Source organism: Rana temporaria, chromosome 5 (genome assembly GCF_905171775.1).
Source record: "Rana temporaria chromosome 5, aRanTem1.1, whole genome shotgun sequence".
NCBI classification, from domain to species: domain Eukaryota; kingdom Metazoa; phylum Chordata; class Amphibia; order Anura; family Ranidae; genus Rana; species Rana temporaria.
Window position 1 is genome coordinate 178,577,883 of NC_053493.1, and position 14,172 is coordinate 178,592,054.

The 14,172-nt window shown below is 47.5% G+C and overlaps 1 protein-coding gene across 2 annotated transcripts in view; it reads right to left on the minus strand.

Annotated features, from left to right (window-relative positions):
- The window catches only part of CCT5 (chaperonin containing TCP1 subunit 5), a 244,834-nt gene that overhangs the window by 211,881 nt on the left and 18,781 nt on the right, over positions 1–14,172 (minus strand). The window lies entirely within an intron of this gene.

Below are 14,172 nucleotides of genomic sequence, written 5' to 3' on the forward strand. Positions count from 1 at the left end.
GAACAGGAAGGGACCACACACGTCTGGTGGAAGGCAAATACATTTTTAAAAGATAAGAGAACAGAAGTGATGGTAAATTATGCACAGATACAGACGACTTAATAGTCCCAATACCCCTATTTGGACATAGATGTTTTAGGTTGTGTTAGAGATTGGGGGGGGGGGGGGGGGGGGGGGGGGGGAAACAAAAGGACATGAATGGTGACAAAATCCTAGGAATAAAGTGTTTGAGGAACAGAAGCAATTTCTCACACACCAAAATATGATCAAAACCTTATTTTAGAAATACAAAAAGTGAAACTTTAAAAAAAAAAAAAAAAAATGTTGACATTATGGCTTACAGCTAGCTAGTGAAAACCCCAAATTCTGTATCTCAGAAAATTAGATTACATAAGACCAACAACCAGAAAAAAAAAGCTGAGTTAGACTTGGGCCCCTTTCACACTGCAAAAACAGCGTCGCTATACTGTTGGATTTGCCGTGGGATTCAGCCGTTAGTGGTGCGGTATTAACCCCTGCTAGCGGTGAAGGTGCGGTATACATACCACTCCAAAGATGCTGCCGACAGGAGATTTTTCTCTCTCCTGCCAGCGCATCGCCTCAATGTGAAAGCCCTCCGGCTTTCACATTGAGGTTGCTGGGCAGGAGTTTCAGGCGGTATAGCAGCGCTATTTTTAGCGCTGTACTGCCTGAAAAACTCCTCAGTGTGAAAGGGGTCTTAACGATAATCTTCTTTTCTGAGAGTCTTCCAGGACAGCCCATGAGACCTAGGGCTCCTCCTACCAGGACAGAAAAATAGGATTTTTTGTACTCACCATAAAATCCTTCTCCGACGTCCATGGACAGACACAGCTCCTTAAGTCTTGACAAGTGGGTTATGTTCCCTGTTTACAGGAGAGGACTAGGCATTAACATGTTAGATCATTAAATACATGTTACATTAACAAGAGTTGAACAGCCCCACCCAGGGGGCGGTCCCTCCAGACATAACCCTCCTCACTGCAGCCTCAGTTCGTAACAAGCAGTACAAACCTAAAAAGGAGGGGTGGGAGCTGTGTCCGTCCATGGACGTCAGAGAAAAGGATTTTATGGCGAGTACAAAAAAAATCCTATTTTCTCTTATCGTCCATGGACGGACACAGCTCCTTAAGTCTTGACAAGTGGGATGTCCCCAAGCAGTGTCAAAACGAGGGGTGGGAAATATATCAGTAAAACCAATCTTAACTTCACCCCAAAACAAGCAGAGCTCCTCAAAAGAGGTGCAACTTTAAACAGCGACCTGCAAAAACCTAGCGGCCAAAAGAAGCATCAGAAGATGCACTCACAGCAACCATGTAAATTCTGGAAAGAATGTGAACGGACGACCAAGTCTCGTGCTGTCGGACCGGAAAAGGGGGACCCGCCCCTTAACATAGGCCTGTATGACAGCCTACCTGATCCGAGAAATGGTGGGCAACAAGCTTGGTCCACAAAAGGGACTGGCAGACAAGACACAAAAGAGTCTGATCTTCCGAAACTGAGCCGTAGCAGGCTGGTACACCCGCAAAGCGCGTACCACGCCTAAAGTATAAAAGACAACCTCCGTAGGATGCGGCGGCCGAGGACAGAAGGATGGAGAAATAATGTCCTCATTTCGGCAAAAAAGCCGAAACCACCTTTGGAAGAAGGGAAGGTCGCGAACGCACCACCAAAGGCTATGAAGGATCAAACATGGCGGCTTGCAAGACAAGAGCGCCAACTCAGAAACCCCTCTAACAGATGTAAAGGCCACTTCTGAGATAGTGTCAAGAGAAAATCTCTGTTTCCAAAAGGAAGATTCCTGAAGAACCGAGAACGCCACGGTCAAAACTCATGGGGGGGGGGGGGGGGGGCGAAGAGATGGTCCAAATGGGGGGGGGGGGGGGGGAGAGAGTTATAGGACAAGCCCCCTCCACAAAAACAAAAAAAAGTACCCACCAGGGAACGGCCACAAAAAGGCCACTAAAAGAACACAGCCAAGGCTGAAATCTGCCCCCAAACGGTGCTCTAAGCTAATTTTTGATCCACCAAGCTGTAAAAACAGCAGGCCGATGGAACCCGAGTACGTCCATGGACGTCACTCCATCTCTTCGCACCAAGAGATGTAGGTCCGCCAGACGCGACGGTAGGTCCACCGGAAGACTACCGTGCCCTCAGCATTGTTGAGGTGACCGAGTCGGACAGACCCCGGTCCCTTAAAGTCTGGCTTCTAATAGCCCTATTGAGCAAGTCAGTGACTGTACAACAGGAGGAAGTATGGGACCTTGAGACAGAAAGACCTCGTGCCCTGGCAACCGCCAGGGTACCTCCGCTACCAGGCGCCCGAAATCGGTGCACCAAGGATCTGGAGCTATTAAAATATCGGGATTCCTTAGCCTCCACTCTGGAGCAGCCGGGGAAGCCACTCAATGGGGGAAAGGCATAAAGTCGCCGAGACAGACCCCACAGCCCAAGTTGCGCGTCTGTACCAGATCGCTAGATCTGGCCACAAACCTTGATACCCCTGCGGCTCAGACGAGTGGCTAGGAGATCCATGCCCTGCGAGGCTCACCTCCTGCAAGGGAGTTGACTCCATGTGCCAAGACCAGTTGTCCTGGATCAACATTAGGCGACTCCAGTATACCTACCTGATGGTAGCCCGAAACCACCAGCGTGGCGTTGTCAGGTTGAATCAAGATCGGATGACCTTGCAACCCCCTCGACCACGAGGAAAGGCATAGCCTGACCGCCCACAGTACTAGGGCAAGTAACGGTAGACAAGGTCTACGGCACCTGGTATTGCCCACCCAGCCCTGAGCTTGGGTAGTTAGAGATCCGACGAGAACAGGCAAATATAGGGCTGTGTGGCTGTAGGTATACTCAAGTCCAGCGACTCTGGGCCGACCGGATCCCCCCCAGGCGCCCTCACAACCCTAGAGGTTGGCATCCGTTGTAATCTCCACAGAAAGGAGGAAACCACCTACCGGATCTCAGCCACCAATTCAGAGACACTGACAAGGTGGTGCACCTGAATCTGATGATTCAGAGACCGGAGATTTGTACCACTCGGACAGCATTTCCCTCTGGATAAAAAACACGAGCGTGGAACTGGGCATACGGTACCGACTCGGAGGATACCCACAGACCTAGGATTTGCTTGCAAACGGAGAGACCAGTTGGCGGCGATTATTGACATCACGCAATCGAAGAGTCTGCAAGTTCTCCAGGGGAAAAAAAAACAAAAAAACTGACCTTTGCCACCGAGGAGTCCGGAAGTCGTAGGCACTCCAAACCGAATCGGAACCAGGACCGACTCCAAATGTTTAACACCCACCCGAATTCACGGAGGGTCCGAAAAGCCAGATAAGCTCCGAGTCAGGAAGTCTTTTAAGTAGCCTCGATGGCAAAGCTTCGCTGTCCCAACAAGGTTAGGATAAGTGCAAAACTCCTTGGTGAAAACCATTAGTGCTGGCGCCAGTTCAAAAGGACCACAACTGACCGTGAGCATCCCATCGCGAGGCACAGAAAACGTCTGTGACTTGCGCAAAGTGGGACATGCATGTATGCGTCCTTAAAGCAGGGGTTCTCCCTAAAAAATGTTTTTACTTTCTAGCATCTCATTTAGTATAGTAGCGTGAGCTACAGTATGCCTTTATATATTTTTTTTGGCGCCGTACTCACTGTGTAATCGCGTAGTAAAGTTTCAGGGGAATGGGCGTTCCTATTCAGAGGGCTCGTGATTGACGGCTGGCTATGGCGCGTCACGCTTCACGGAAACAGCCGTTTGCTCTTCACGGCGCCTGCGCAGTCAGCTCCGATGTCTGTGCGCAGGCGCCGGGAAGACCCGAGACCTACTCCGGCTATTTTCGTGAAGCGTGACGCGCCATAGCCGGCCGTCAATCACGAGCCCTCTGAATAGGAACGCCCATTCCCCACGGGGAGTCTGAAATTCTACTACGCGATTAAACAGTGAGTACGGCGCCCCAAAAAAAATATAAAGGCATACTGTAGCTCGTGCTACTATGCTGAATGAGATGCTATAAAGTTGTTTTTTAGGGTTAAACACCGCTTTAATGTCCAAGGACGCCAGAAAGTCCCCCGGATGGAGCGCAGCTAAAAGCTATACAGGTAGTAGCCCCATGGTGGGTCGTACCTATGACCTTCTGCACCGAAGTGCAAGTGGCTACTCCACCGAAGGAATAGATTCCAAGCAGACCTACCCATCATTCACAAAGGCCTTTTAGGCCCTTGAAGCCCAAAATCGGACGGACCATGGCCATCCTTGGGACCGAGGGCAGATTTGGATAGAATCTCTCAAACCACTAGTCCTGCAGAAAAGAAAATCACATCGCAGCTTAGCAAGTCTCACACTGCCCAAAGGCAGACACTGTTCGGTGGATCGGAAGGGACCCTATCTAGTACTCCGAAGATACCACCTCGCAGACCCACTGTCGGAGAGCAGGGAGGTTCACCGAGCTGTTAACAGCAAAGGCGACCCCCCCACCTCAGAGACGGGCAGGGGAAGCTACATACATTGGCGGGTTCGGGTGCCAGCGCGATTGGCTTACGCACCCAGGGACAGATCAGCCCCCCAGCTGAGCCCTTGTCGGCCCGGGAGGTTCACCCGCGAACCCCGGCTGACGAAAAAAAGACCGCTTTGGTGTGGAAAAAGTAGGACCCGGCCCACGGCAGGGGCCCCTTCCCCCTGAAGGCCTGAGGGAGGAGAGCGCTCTTCCCTCCAGTGACATCCTTGATAATGTAGTCCAGCGAGGACCCAAAGGTCTCCCACCCAAAAAGGGTAAATCTGTCAGGGCGTATGTTAGAGGCCTGGCCAGCAGACCAGCATTCCAACCAGAGAAGGCGCCATCTCTGAAACCAAAGCCCTGGATATCAAGGGCGCGGCATCCAGTGAAACATCACAGACATACAAGGCCCTGGACCCGCTAGCCTAATAACTTGGGGAAAGTCTGCGCTCCTCCACTGTATGGTGCAACATGCTCACTCTGTGAGTGACTAGGATTCCAGAGTAGTGGCCACAATAGGCCGCAAGACAGACCCCAGCATGATAGACATGGAACGGGTCAGATCTCAGTCAAATGCATACAAGCGGGGGTGTCCCGCAATATGGAGCACCCGGAGGGTCCACCACCGGAGGAGAAGCAAACTCTTAAAAAGGCTCCCCTCAAGGAGCACCGAGCTGCCAGGCGGTGAGGGACTACAAAAGCCCTCCGTGGCTTTTCGCATTTTAAAAATTAGCACGGAAGGGCACAGAAGGAAAACCTACACAGAGCGGTCCGATTTGTGTGATCCAAAAAAGACCGAGCCCTCAACGGAAACCCAGCTGCAGGGAGTACAGCAGTGATAAGTGCCTTATCCTCCCAGGTATCTGGTCAATGGCTCCATTGTGACAGCATTCCCCAGGGGATAAGGGGGGACGCTCCTTTGAACCCCGCAGTCCCCCACCCTGGCACCAAGGTGTCCAGGACAAACAGTAAAACAACATCTGTGGGATCCCAGGTATTAGGCACCCGCTGCCATCACAAACATGTAGGGGGAAGACCAGATACTGACCCCAAATAGAGCAACACATACACATAGTGTGTATGTATAAAATGCAATTGTGTGTGCCCACGGCGTGTGGGGAGGAAAAAACACTGAGACATGCGGCATCCGAGGGACCGGTGTGCACCGTAGGATTCAAAACTAGGGGTCAGCCAAGATGGCCGCCGAACGTCCTCGGAGGGCGGCTACGGCAAAATGGCCGCCCATGGGAGTTTAATGTAATTGAAAACCACCCCAAAAATGGCGCCAGAGCTGGCCGAATGGCGGCAAAACGCTACATTTAAACAGCAAAAGCCTTTAAGGCTTTTAAAAGTGTAAAAAAAAAAAAAAAAAAAAAAAAAGTAACACACACCTCACAAAAAAACTCAGGCCAGACAGTCCTTGTAGTCTTCTCAGTCCGACCAGCAAGCGTGGGCACACCTTTGCAAAGAGGCTTGGTCGGGCACCCCAGGAATCAGGGGGTATGGCGTGGCAGGTGAGCTTTGCTCTGAGGTCCACATATGACTGGGCTGTGTTGTCTCACTCAGTGGACTGGGCCGACAGCTACCTCCATTGCGGTTGTAGGTCTGTCAGGAATGCGTCAGCGAGTCCTCGCTCGGAGGCAAGTACAGTCCCTCCCGCTTAGGTGGGTTGGTACGGCTGGGGTTTGGGGGGGTCCTCAACCGTACCAACCTGTCTCAGCAGACAGTTGAAAAAGATTCTTTAAGAAAAAAAAAAAATTAAAAGAAAAATGTCTCCTCAAGGCGCTGGGCCCAAAGGGAGCCATACGTCCTTTGCTAGGCATAGCGAAACTGAGGCTGCAGTGAGGAGGGTTATGTCTGGAGGGACCGCCCCCTGGGCGGGGCTGTTCATCTAAAGTAACATTTATTTAATTATCCAACATGTTTCTGCCTAGTACTCTCCTGTAAACAGGGAACATAACCCACTTGTCAAGACTTAAGGAGCTGTGTCTGTCCATGGACAATAAGAGAAAACACATTACCCCCACCAGATAAAAGGGCGATCCTTTAGGCCCCATGTCAGTCTTCGAGAACCGTAGGACGTTCCTGAAAAACATATGCAAAATACACACAACTTCCAAACAAAAATGTGTGGGAATCCGGCTGTCCCGGAAGACTCTCAGAAAAGGAGTACCGGTAAGTCCAACTCAGCTTTTCTCCAAGTGTCTTCCAGGACAGCCCATGAGACAATGTCTCAATGCCATGTCTCCCCCCCCCCCCATCCAGCCATGTCAACCCCCCCCATCCAGCCATGTCAACCCCCCCCCCCCCTCCAGCCATGTCAACCCCCCCCCCCCCCCATGTCAACCCCCCCCCCATCCAGCCATGTCAACCCCCCCCATCCAGCCATGTCAACCCCCCCCCATCCAGCCATGTCAACCCCCCCCCCCCCCCATGTCAACCCCCCCCCCATCCAGCCATGTCAACCCCCCCCCATCCAGCCATGTCAACCCCCCCCCCCCATCCAGCCATGTCAACCCCCCCCATCCAGCCATGTCAACCCCCCCCATCCAGCCATGTCAACCCCCCCATCCAGCCATGTCAACCCCCCCATCCAGCCATGTCAACCCCCCCCATCCAGCCATGTCAACCCCCCCCATCCAGCCATGTCAACCCCCCATATCCCCCTTACCTGCATCCCCGCTGCCGCCGACTGGTTAATACGCGGGGAACATTACAGCTTTGAATAGCTGTAATGATTTGCGCCGCGTATAGACACTCCCCCTCGCTTGGGATTGGACAGTTCACCCGAGCAAGGGGGAGTGTCTATACGCGGCGCGAATCATTACAGCTATTCAAAGCTGTAATGTTCCCCGCGCGTATTACCCAGTCGGCGGTAGCGGGGATGTGGCGGGGGGAATATTCTATTTTGGTATCGGGGGTATTTGCTGGAGTACGAGTAACGTGGATAACATAAAAAAAACATATTATTCACACTGATACACAGATCTCAATAACACACACAATAATCTATCTCTCACACACACACACACACACACACACACACACACACACACACACACACAGGGCTCGACAAATCCCGGGCGCCAGGTCGCCATGGCGACTAGAAATGGTGTCCTGGAGACTTGGCTTGGAAGGTGGGCAAAAAAAATATATATATTTTTTTGTGAGCTGGCGCCATCTGGTGGTGACCCGTTGGTATTACAAGTTATTACCACCAGATGTGTGAGCTGGCGCAATCTGGTGGTGGCCGTTGGTATTTACAAGTTAAGCATTACAAGTTAAACAGCAATTCTAATGTCATTTTTCCCTATTTTTCACTGCCATCTTCTTCCCTCTAATTAGAACCCCCAAACATTATATATATTTTTTATCCTAACACCCTAGAGAATAAAATGGCGATGGTTGCAATACTTTCCGTCACGCCGTATTTGTGCAGCGGTCTTTTTTTTGGCGAAAAAATTACACTTTTTTTTTAATTAAAACAGTAAAGTTATCCCCATTTTTTTTTAATATTATGAAAGATAATGTTACGCCGAGTAAATTGATAACCAACATGTCACGCTTCAAAATTGTGTCCGCTCGTGGAATGCCGACAAACTTTTACCCTTTAAAATCATAGGCAACGTTTAAAAAAAAAAAAAAAAATCTACAGGTTGCATGTTTTGAGTAACAGAGGACTAGGGCTAGAATTATTGCTCTCGCCCTACCAATCACGGCGATACCTCACATGTGTGGCTTGAACACCGTTTACATATGCGCTTCTGCGCGCAAGATCGTCGGGACATGGTGCGTTTTCTGGCTCCTAACTTTTTTAGCTGGCTCCTAGATTCCAAGCAAATTTGTCAAACCCTGCACAATTTTAACATACATACATACATACATACATACATACATACAGCCGAAACAACTAATCGATTAATCGACAACTAATCGATTACAATTTTCATAATCAATCGGCCAGTAACATAATGGGGTTAAAAAAAAATGAGCCCTTTATAGTACAAAAAGAAAATCGCTACTGTAAATATTACTTTCACTGTCCCACAGAAAAAAATGAACCCCTTACAGTAGCAATTATTTGCCCTTTTTGTACCAATTTGTTTTTTAACCCCATTATGTTACTAAACATCTCAGGCCTGGGTTCACACTTTAGTTTTTTGGTGCTTTTTGCAGAAACACACTACATAGTTCATTTACATGTTTTCCTATGGGACACGTTCACATCCATGATTTTTTTTCAGCTGCTGCGTATTTGAAAAGGGCAAGGACTTTTTAATGCAAAGCGGCAGGGCTGTGGAGTTGGAAGATAAATGTTCCGACTCAGACTCCTCAGTTTTATGTACTTCCGACTCAGACTCCTCTGTATTAATATGCGAATGTATTTTATACATTCCTTGAGGGAAAGAAACGCAACCTACCACAGGACTACTGGCTGGGAAGCCAACAGTCTACTGTATTGCACAGTTTAAGCAAAAGACAAACACAATGAAAACAATCAAGTGACTGGATAGTAGCAGCAGGCATAAACATCAGGAACAGGATCTTTACCAGTTCAAAAATACAAACCACATTATTTGGTTGTTTTAGAACAAAAACAAAGCTCATCTATAATGAACCAAAAACAAAATCTGCAAAACCTAGAAATGGTTTATATTAATCTTGAAATGTAGTTTTAGGCTTAGCAAATGCAAATCAATTCAATGTAGAGTTCTAAGGAAGAGAATTGCCTCTGCCAGATCCTCTTTCATAGAGGCTCTTAAAGCGGGAGTTCACCCATTTAAAAAAAAAAAAAAAAAAAAAAAAAAATCTCCCCTTAGCTTCCTGCTCGTTCGGTCTAGGGGAATCGGCTATTTATATTAAAATATGTGCAGTACTTACCCGTTTTCGAGCTGCATCTTCTTCCGTCGCTTCCGGGTATGGGTCTTCGGGAGCGGGCGTTCCTTCTTGATTGACATTCTTCCGAGAGGCTTCCGACGGTCGCATCCATCGCGTCACTCGTAGCCGAAAGAAGCCGAACGTCGGTGCGGCTCTATACTGCGCCTGCGCACCGACGTTCGGCTTCTTTCGGAAAATCGTGACGCGATGGATGCGACCGTCGGAAGCCTCTCGGAAACCTGTCAATCAAGAAGGAACGCCCATTCCCGAAGCCCATACCCGGAAGCGACGGAGAGGATGCGTCTCGTAAACGGGTAAGTACTGCACATATTTTAAAATAAATAGCCGATTCCCCTAGTAATAACGAGCAGGAATCTAAGGGGGAAAAGTGCCCTCTAAGGGTGAACCCCCGCTTTAAGTCAGACTTTATTATTTTTAGGGCTGAAAATAATCTTTCGACACTGACTTGGGTGGGTGGCATTGCAGTAACTATTCTGGCCACATCACTAACGATCTCTGGATAAACAAGGATGGCTTCTTCAACAGTAAGTTTTGATGAGCGATCATACTTTTCAACTTCTTTTAGTGCTTTATAAAACTCCTGTTGGAATTTTTTTATTTGGACACTTACTGGTTCTCTAACATGCGTTCCCTGTAAAAGCAGAACACAACACTATGGAAAGTATAAGTATTGCAGCTCCTAATTGTGCGTTGCGTGCCATATAGTGAAGCACATGAAAAGCATGCTTCACGGTCACTTAACGTGTTCGTTTTGCGGTTACGTGAGGCACTGCATGCATTGGTCTTTATTCTTACAGTAGAGAAGTCATTAATTATAACTTTTTGTGAATTGGGACATTTAAACTTGCTTTTTTTTTTTTTTAATTCCAATCTAAATTTAGTAGGAGTCGGAGCATTGTTTGCCGACTCCAGGTACCCAAAATTTCCCCCGACTCCGACTCCACAGCCCTGCAAAGCGGTGCTATTTTTATTTATTTTTTGGTTCAATATACTTCCATTGAGAAGCTGCAGAAAAGCATGTAATGTGTTTTTGCGGCAATTTGTGTTTTGTAATCTGCCCAACAACAAAAAAATTAAAAAATTCCATATTTATTTTTTTAAGGCCATTATCCGTTAATCGAAACAATAAATCGGCCAACGAATCGATTATGAAAATAGTTAGTTGCAGCCCTAAAAAAAAAAATATATATATATATATATATATATATATATATATATATATAAATAAATAAACACAAGTGTGGCATTCATGTACACACTTCCACAGTCCACCCATCAGTGTGCAGTAGAATATTTCATGCGACACCAATATAAACCATTCACTATACAACATTGTGTGTTTAGCCAGCACAAACCATCATGCCCCGATCCAAATGTATACTGAACCTAGTGAGCAGAGTTGCCAGCCTCTTAATGTTGGAGGCCGAGTCATCTCACTCCCAGCAGTGTGCCCCTCATCCACGGAGGAGCCAATATAAACAAGAAAACCCCACACAGGGGACACTGGAGCCCCTACGTGCACAATGTTAGTCATCTTACGTCAGTCCCTAAGGCGCCGCAGTGCCAAGGGATGACGTCACGGCTCTCACCTAAATCGGCCAGCACTCCTCGGCCCGATTCCAGTCTGTGACCCCACGTGGGAAGCACCCTATGCTGCTCCATGAGGCCACGCCAATTGGCGCCAGCAAATGACGTCACAGCACCAGTGTAGAGGAAAAACATATCTAACTGAAGACAGAGATGTTAGTCTGGCATATATTCCCCAATAGGTTTCTACAAAATGAATATTAGATGGCTATACATGTTTATGCACCTCCCCACCCAGAAGGGAGGATGCATAAAAACATAACAAGAGCACAAACATTAACCTCAGTGTCCCAAAAAGGAATAGGACCATACACGTATAGAAGGATTAAAAATACCTATATACCAACGTAAAAATTTAGAATAATAATGGTGTATGCAAACAGAAGGAAAGAATGCCCGAGTTATAATAGCCAGGGTACCCATCACGCCCTTAACACCATTGACCCTTCAAAGAAGGTTTCCTTTTTTCCCCTGAGGCCAATGGCTATTATCCCTGCCGGAAGTGTAACGTGTGCGTTGCTAATGTTTTAGGTAGACGCAGAACCGATACTTTCACTTCTACGGTTACTAAAAACGCATGTACACTACGAAACATTTCACAACTTGTTTCACCAGCTTTATGGTCTGCCTTATAAAATTGTCACAATATGTAGGGCACACGATTAGGAATTTTGCAATTCGGGTCAACGAACATCTGGCTAAAATCCGTAAGGGCTGCCCTAAGCACACTGTGTCCCGTCATTATCTAGATCATCATGACAAGGACCCCAAGGGTACACAATTCCGGGTTATAGACAAGTTCGTCCCCCCATTGGAGGGGCGATACCCGACTACAGGGTGTTTCCAGGCTCAAGACTTTTTGGAAACACAAGCTCAGGTGTTACTCGCCTCACGGTATGACTGTTGACTGGGACATCAACCGGGCGTGAGTACCCTGGGCTCATGTGTCATGTGTCCCCCCCCCCCCCCCCTTTTGTTTTTTTAGTTCCGTTTTCGCATTTCTAAGATGGAGATTGGAGCCGTCCTAGTTAAACACACTGTTGGTGACAGGAAAGCTCTCTCTATGTGCAAAGCCCCGATCACGTGACCTAGTGTTATGGTCACGTGATCTCCACTACAGGGACCCTATTGGTTAGGGGGCATGCTGACCAAGCTACACTGGTGCCGTGAGGTCATTTGCTGGCGCCGATTGGCGTGGCCGCATGGAGTGACGCAAGATGACGGATGTTGTGCACGTAGGAGGCTCCGGTGTCCCGTGTGGGGATTTCATGTTTATATTGGCTCCTCCGTGGATGAGGGGCACACTGCTGGGAGTGAGATGACTCAGCCTCCAACATTAAGAGGCTGACAACTCAGCTCACTAGGTTCAGTATACATTTGGATCGGGTCATGATGGTTTGTGCTGGCTAAACACCACAATGTTGTATAGCGAATGGTCTATATTGGGGTCTCATGAAATATTCTACTGCATACTGATGGGTGGACTGTGTAAGGGTCTACATATGTGCCACACTTGTGTTTCCTGCATGATGCCGTTTGTTTAATATCATTGTGGTAATGCCAGAATATACATTATATATTTCACACACACACACACAGATATTGAGATCTGTGTATCAGTGTGAATAATATGTATTTATGTTATATTATCCACGTTTACCAAGGACGTTTTATTACATCACTTCCTGTCTGGCCCCACCTCTTCCTGGGTGGGCCCGGTCTCCATTTTACTTATAAAAGCTAGCAGTAGGGGGGTGCGGTGATATGCCCCTGGTGCCGGTTTTCTGAGCCGAAACACGTCTTTCTTCACGGCACCCCATACTGCTTTTATTCTTCAACTTATGTGATCACTTTTTGTATGACCTAATTTTTAATCTTAATAAACCTTTAGTGGTTTTTATGACCTGCACCATTTGGAGCACACTTGTTCATTTTTTTAGCGTTTTTTTATGAACTGGTTCATACTAAGCCTGCAGCAGAGGGTCCACTGGCCTGTTGCCTCAGTCCGAGATGCATTCCACAGGAGCTACCGAGATTGCATAGTTTCACTGGGAAATCTTGCTATGCTGATTTAGGTCGCTTAAGACCACAAGCTAAGAGTATTTTATCCTCTCGGTGTGAACCTATCCTGTTCTCCTTTGGCTATTCAACATCCAGTGTCTTCATTTGGAAGGAGTTTTTTTCCCATATCACGTGGTCACCACACATATATGGACTTCCATATCACTATCTTATTGTGATAATTTCACTCACTCAGTAGTTTTGATGTTATTCTAACAGTCACATTGTATTTTATTTAGCGCTGCACCGTTTTTACTATTAATATACTTTGTTGGAGTGCTGGCAGCTTTTCACTTTTATTTAATATGCTTCGCATGTGGGTTTAGCGCAGTTTCTTTATTTTCACCTTTATGGCATTAACTGAAAGACCTTTGGCGACACCCTCTTGAGAAAAAAAAACAAAAAAAAACAAAATCCAAAATTGAAGGAACATCAGCTAATCTTTGATTTTCAGACAACCATGGAGTTAAACTTTTTCCAACCCTTGGAATATATGGCTCTAGTGACTGGGTTTTCTACAATTTACCAGGGTCTTGACTACTTTGGTAGAGAACCACTGAGCGCTTAGTATCTTTTCTTCAGATACCAAACCGTCAAGCTTAAGGAAACCACCTGTTGGTGTATAACTGAACCCTGCCATAGTAAGTCTCTCTTCAAAAGCCTCAGTGGAGGCTCCGAGACCAGAGTCTGTAGCAGGGAAAACCATGGCCTCTTGGGCCAGAAAGGGGCAATCAGGATAAGATCCGTTTCTTCCAGAAGAAACTTCCGGAATAAGTGATCGGCAGGAAGGCGCAACAGAGGCCAAATGGCCACGGATTCACCAGAGCATCAGTCCCCAGTGATCGATTTGCTGGGTTCAGAGAAAAACCTGTCTTGCGGTTGTCCTGAAGCAGACCCGTTTGTAAACAAATCTCATTTGTCGGTGAGATCCCGCAGACTTCGGGATGAAGGGACCAATTGTCTTGATCTACCCTGTAATGGCTGAGATAGTCTGCCAGACAGTTGTGTCCCCTTCAGGTGCACTGCTGTAATGGAGGCTAGATTTCCTTCTGCCCATGATAAAATCCCCAGGGCAATAGATTGAAGTAAGTATCTGACTCCTCAT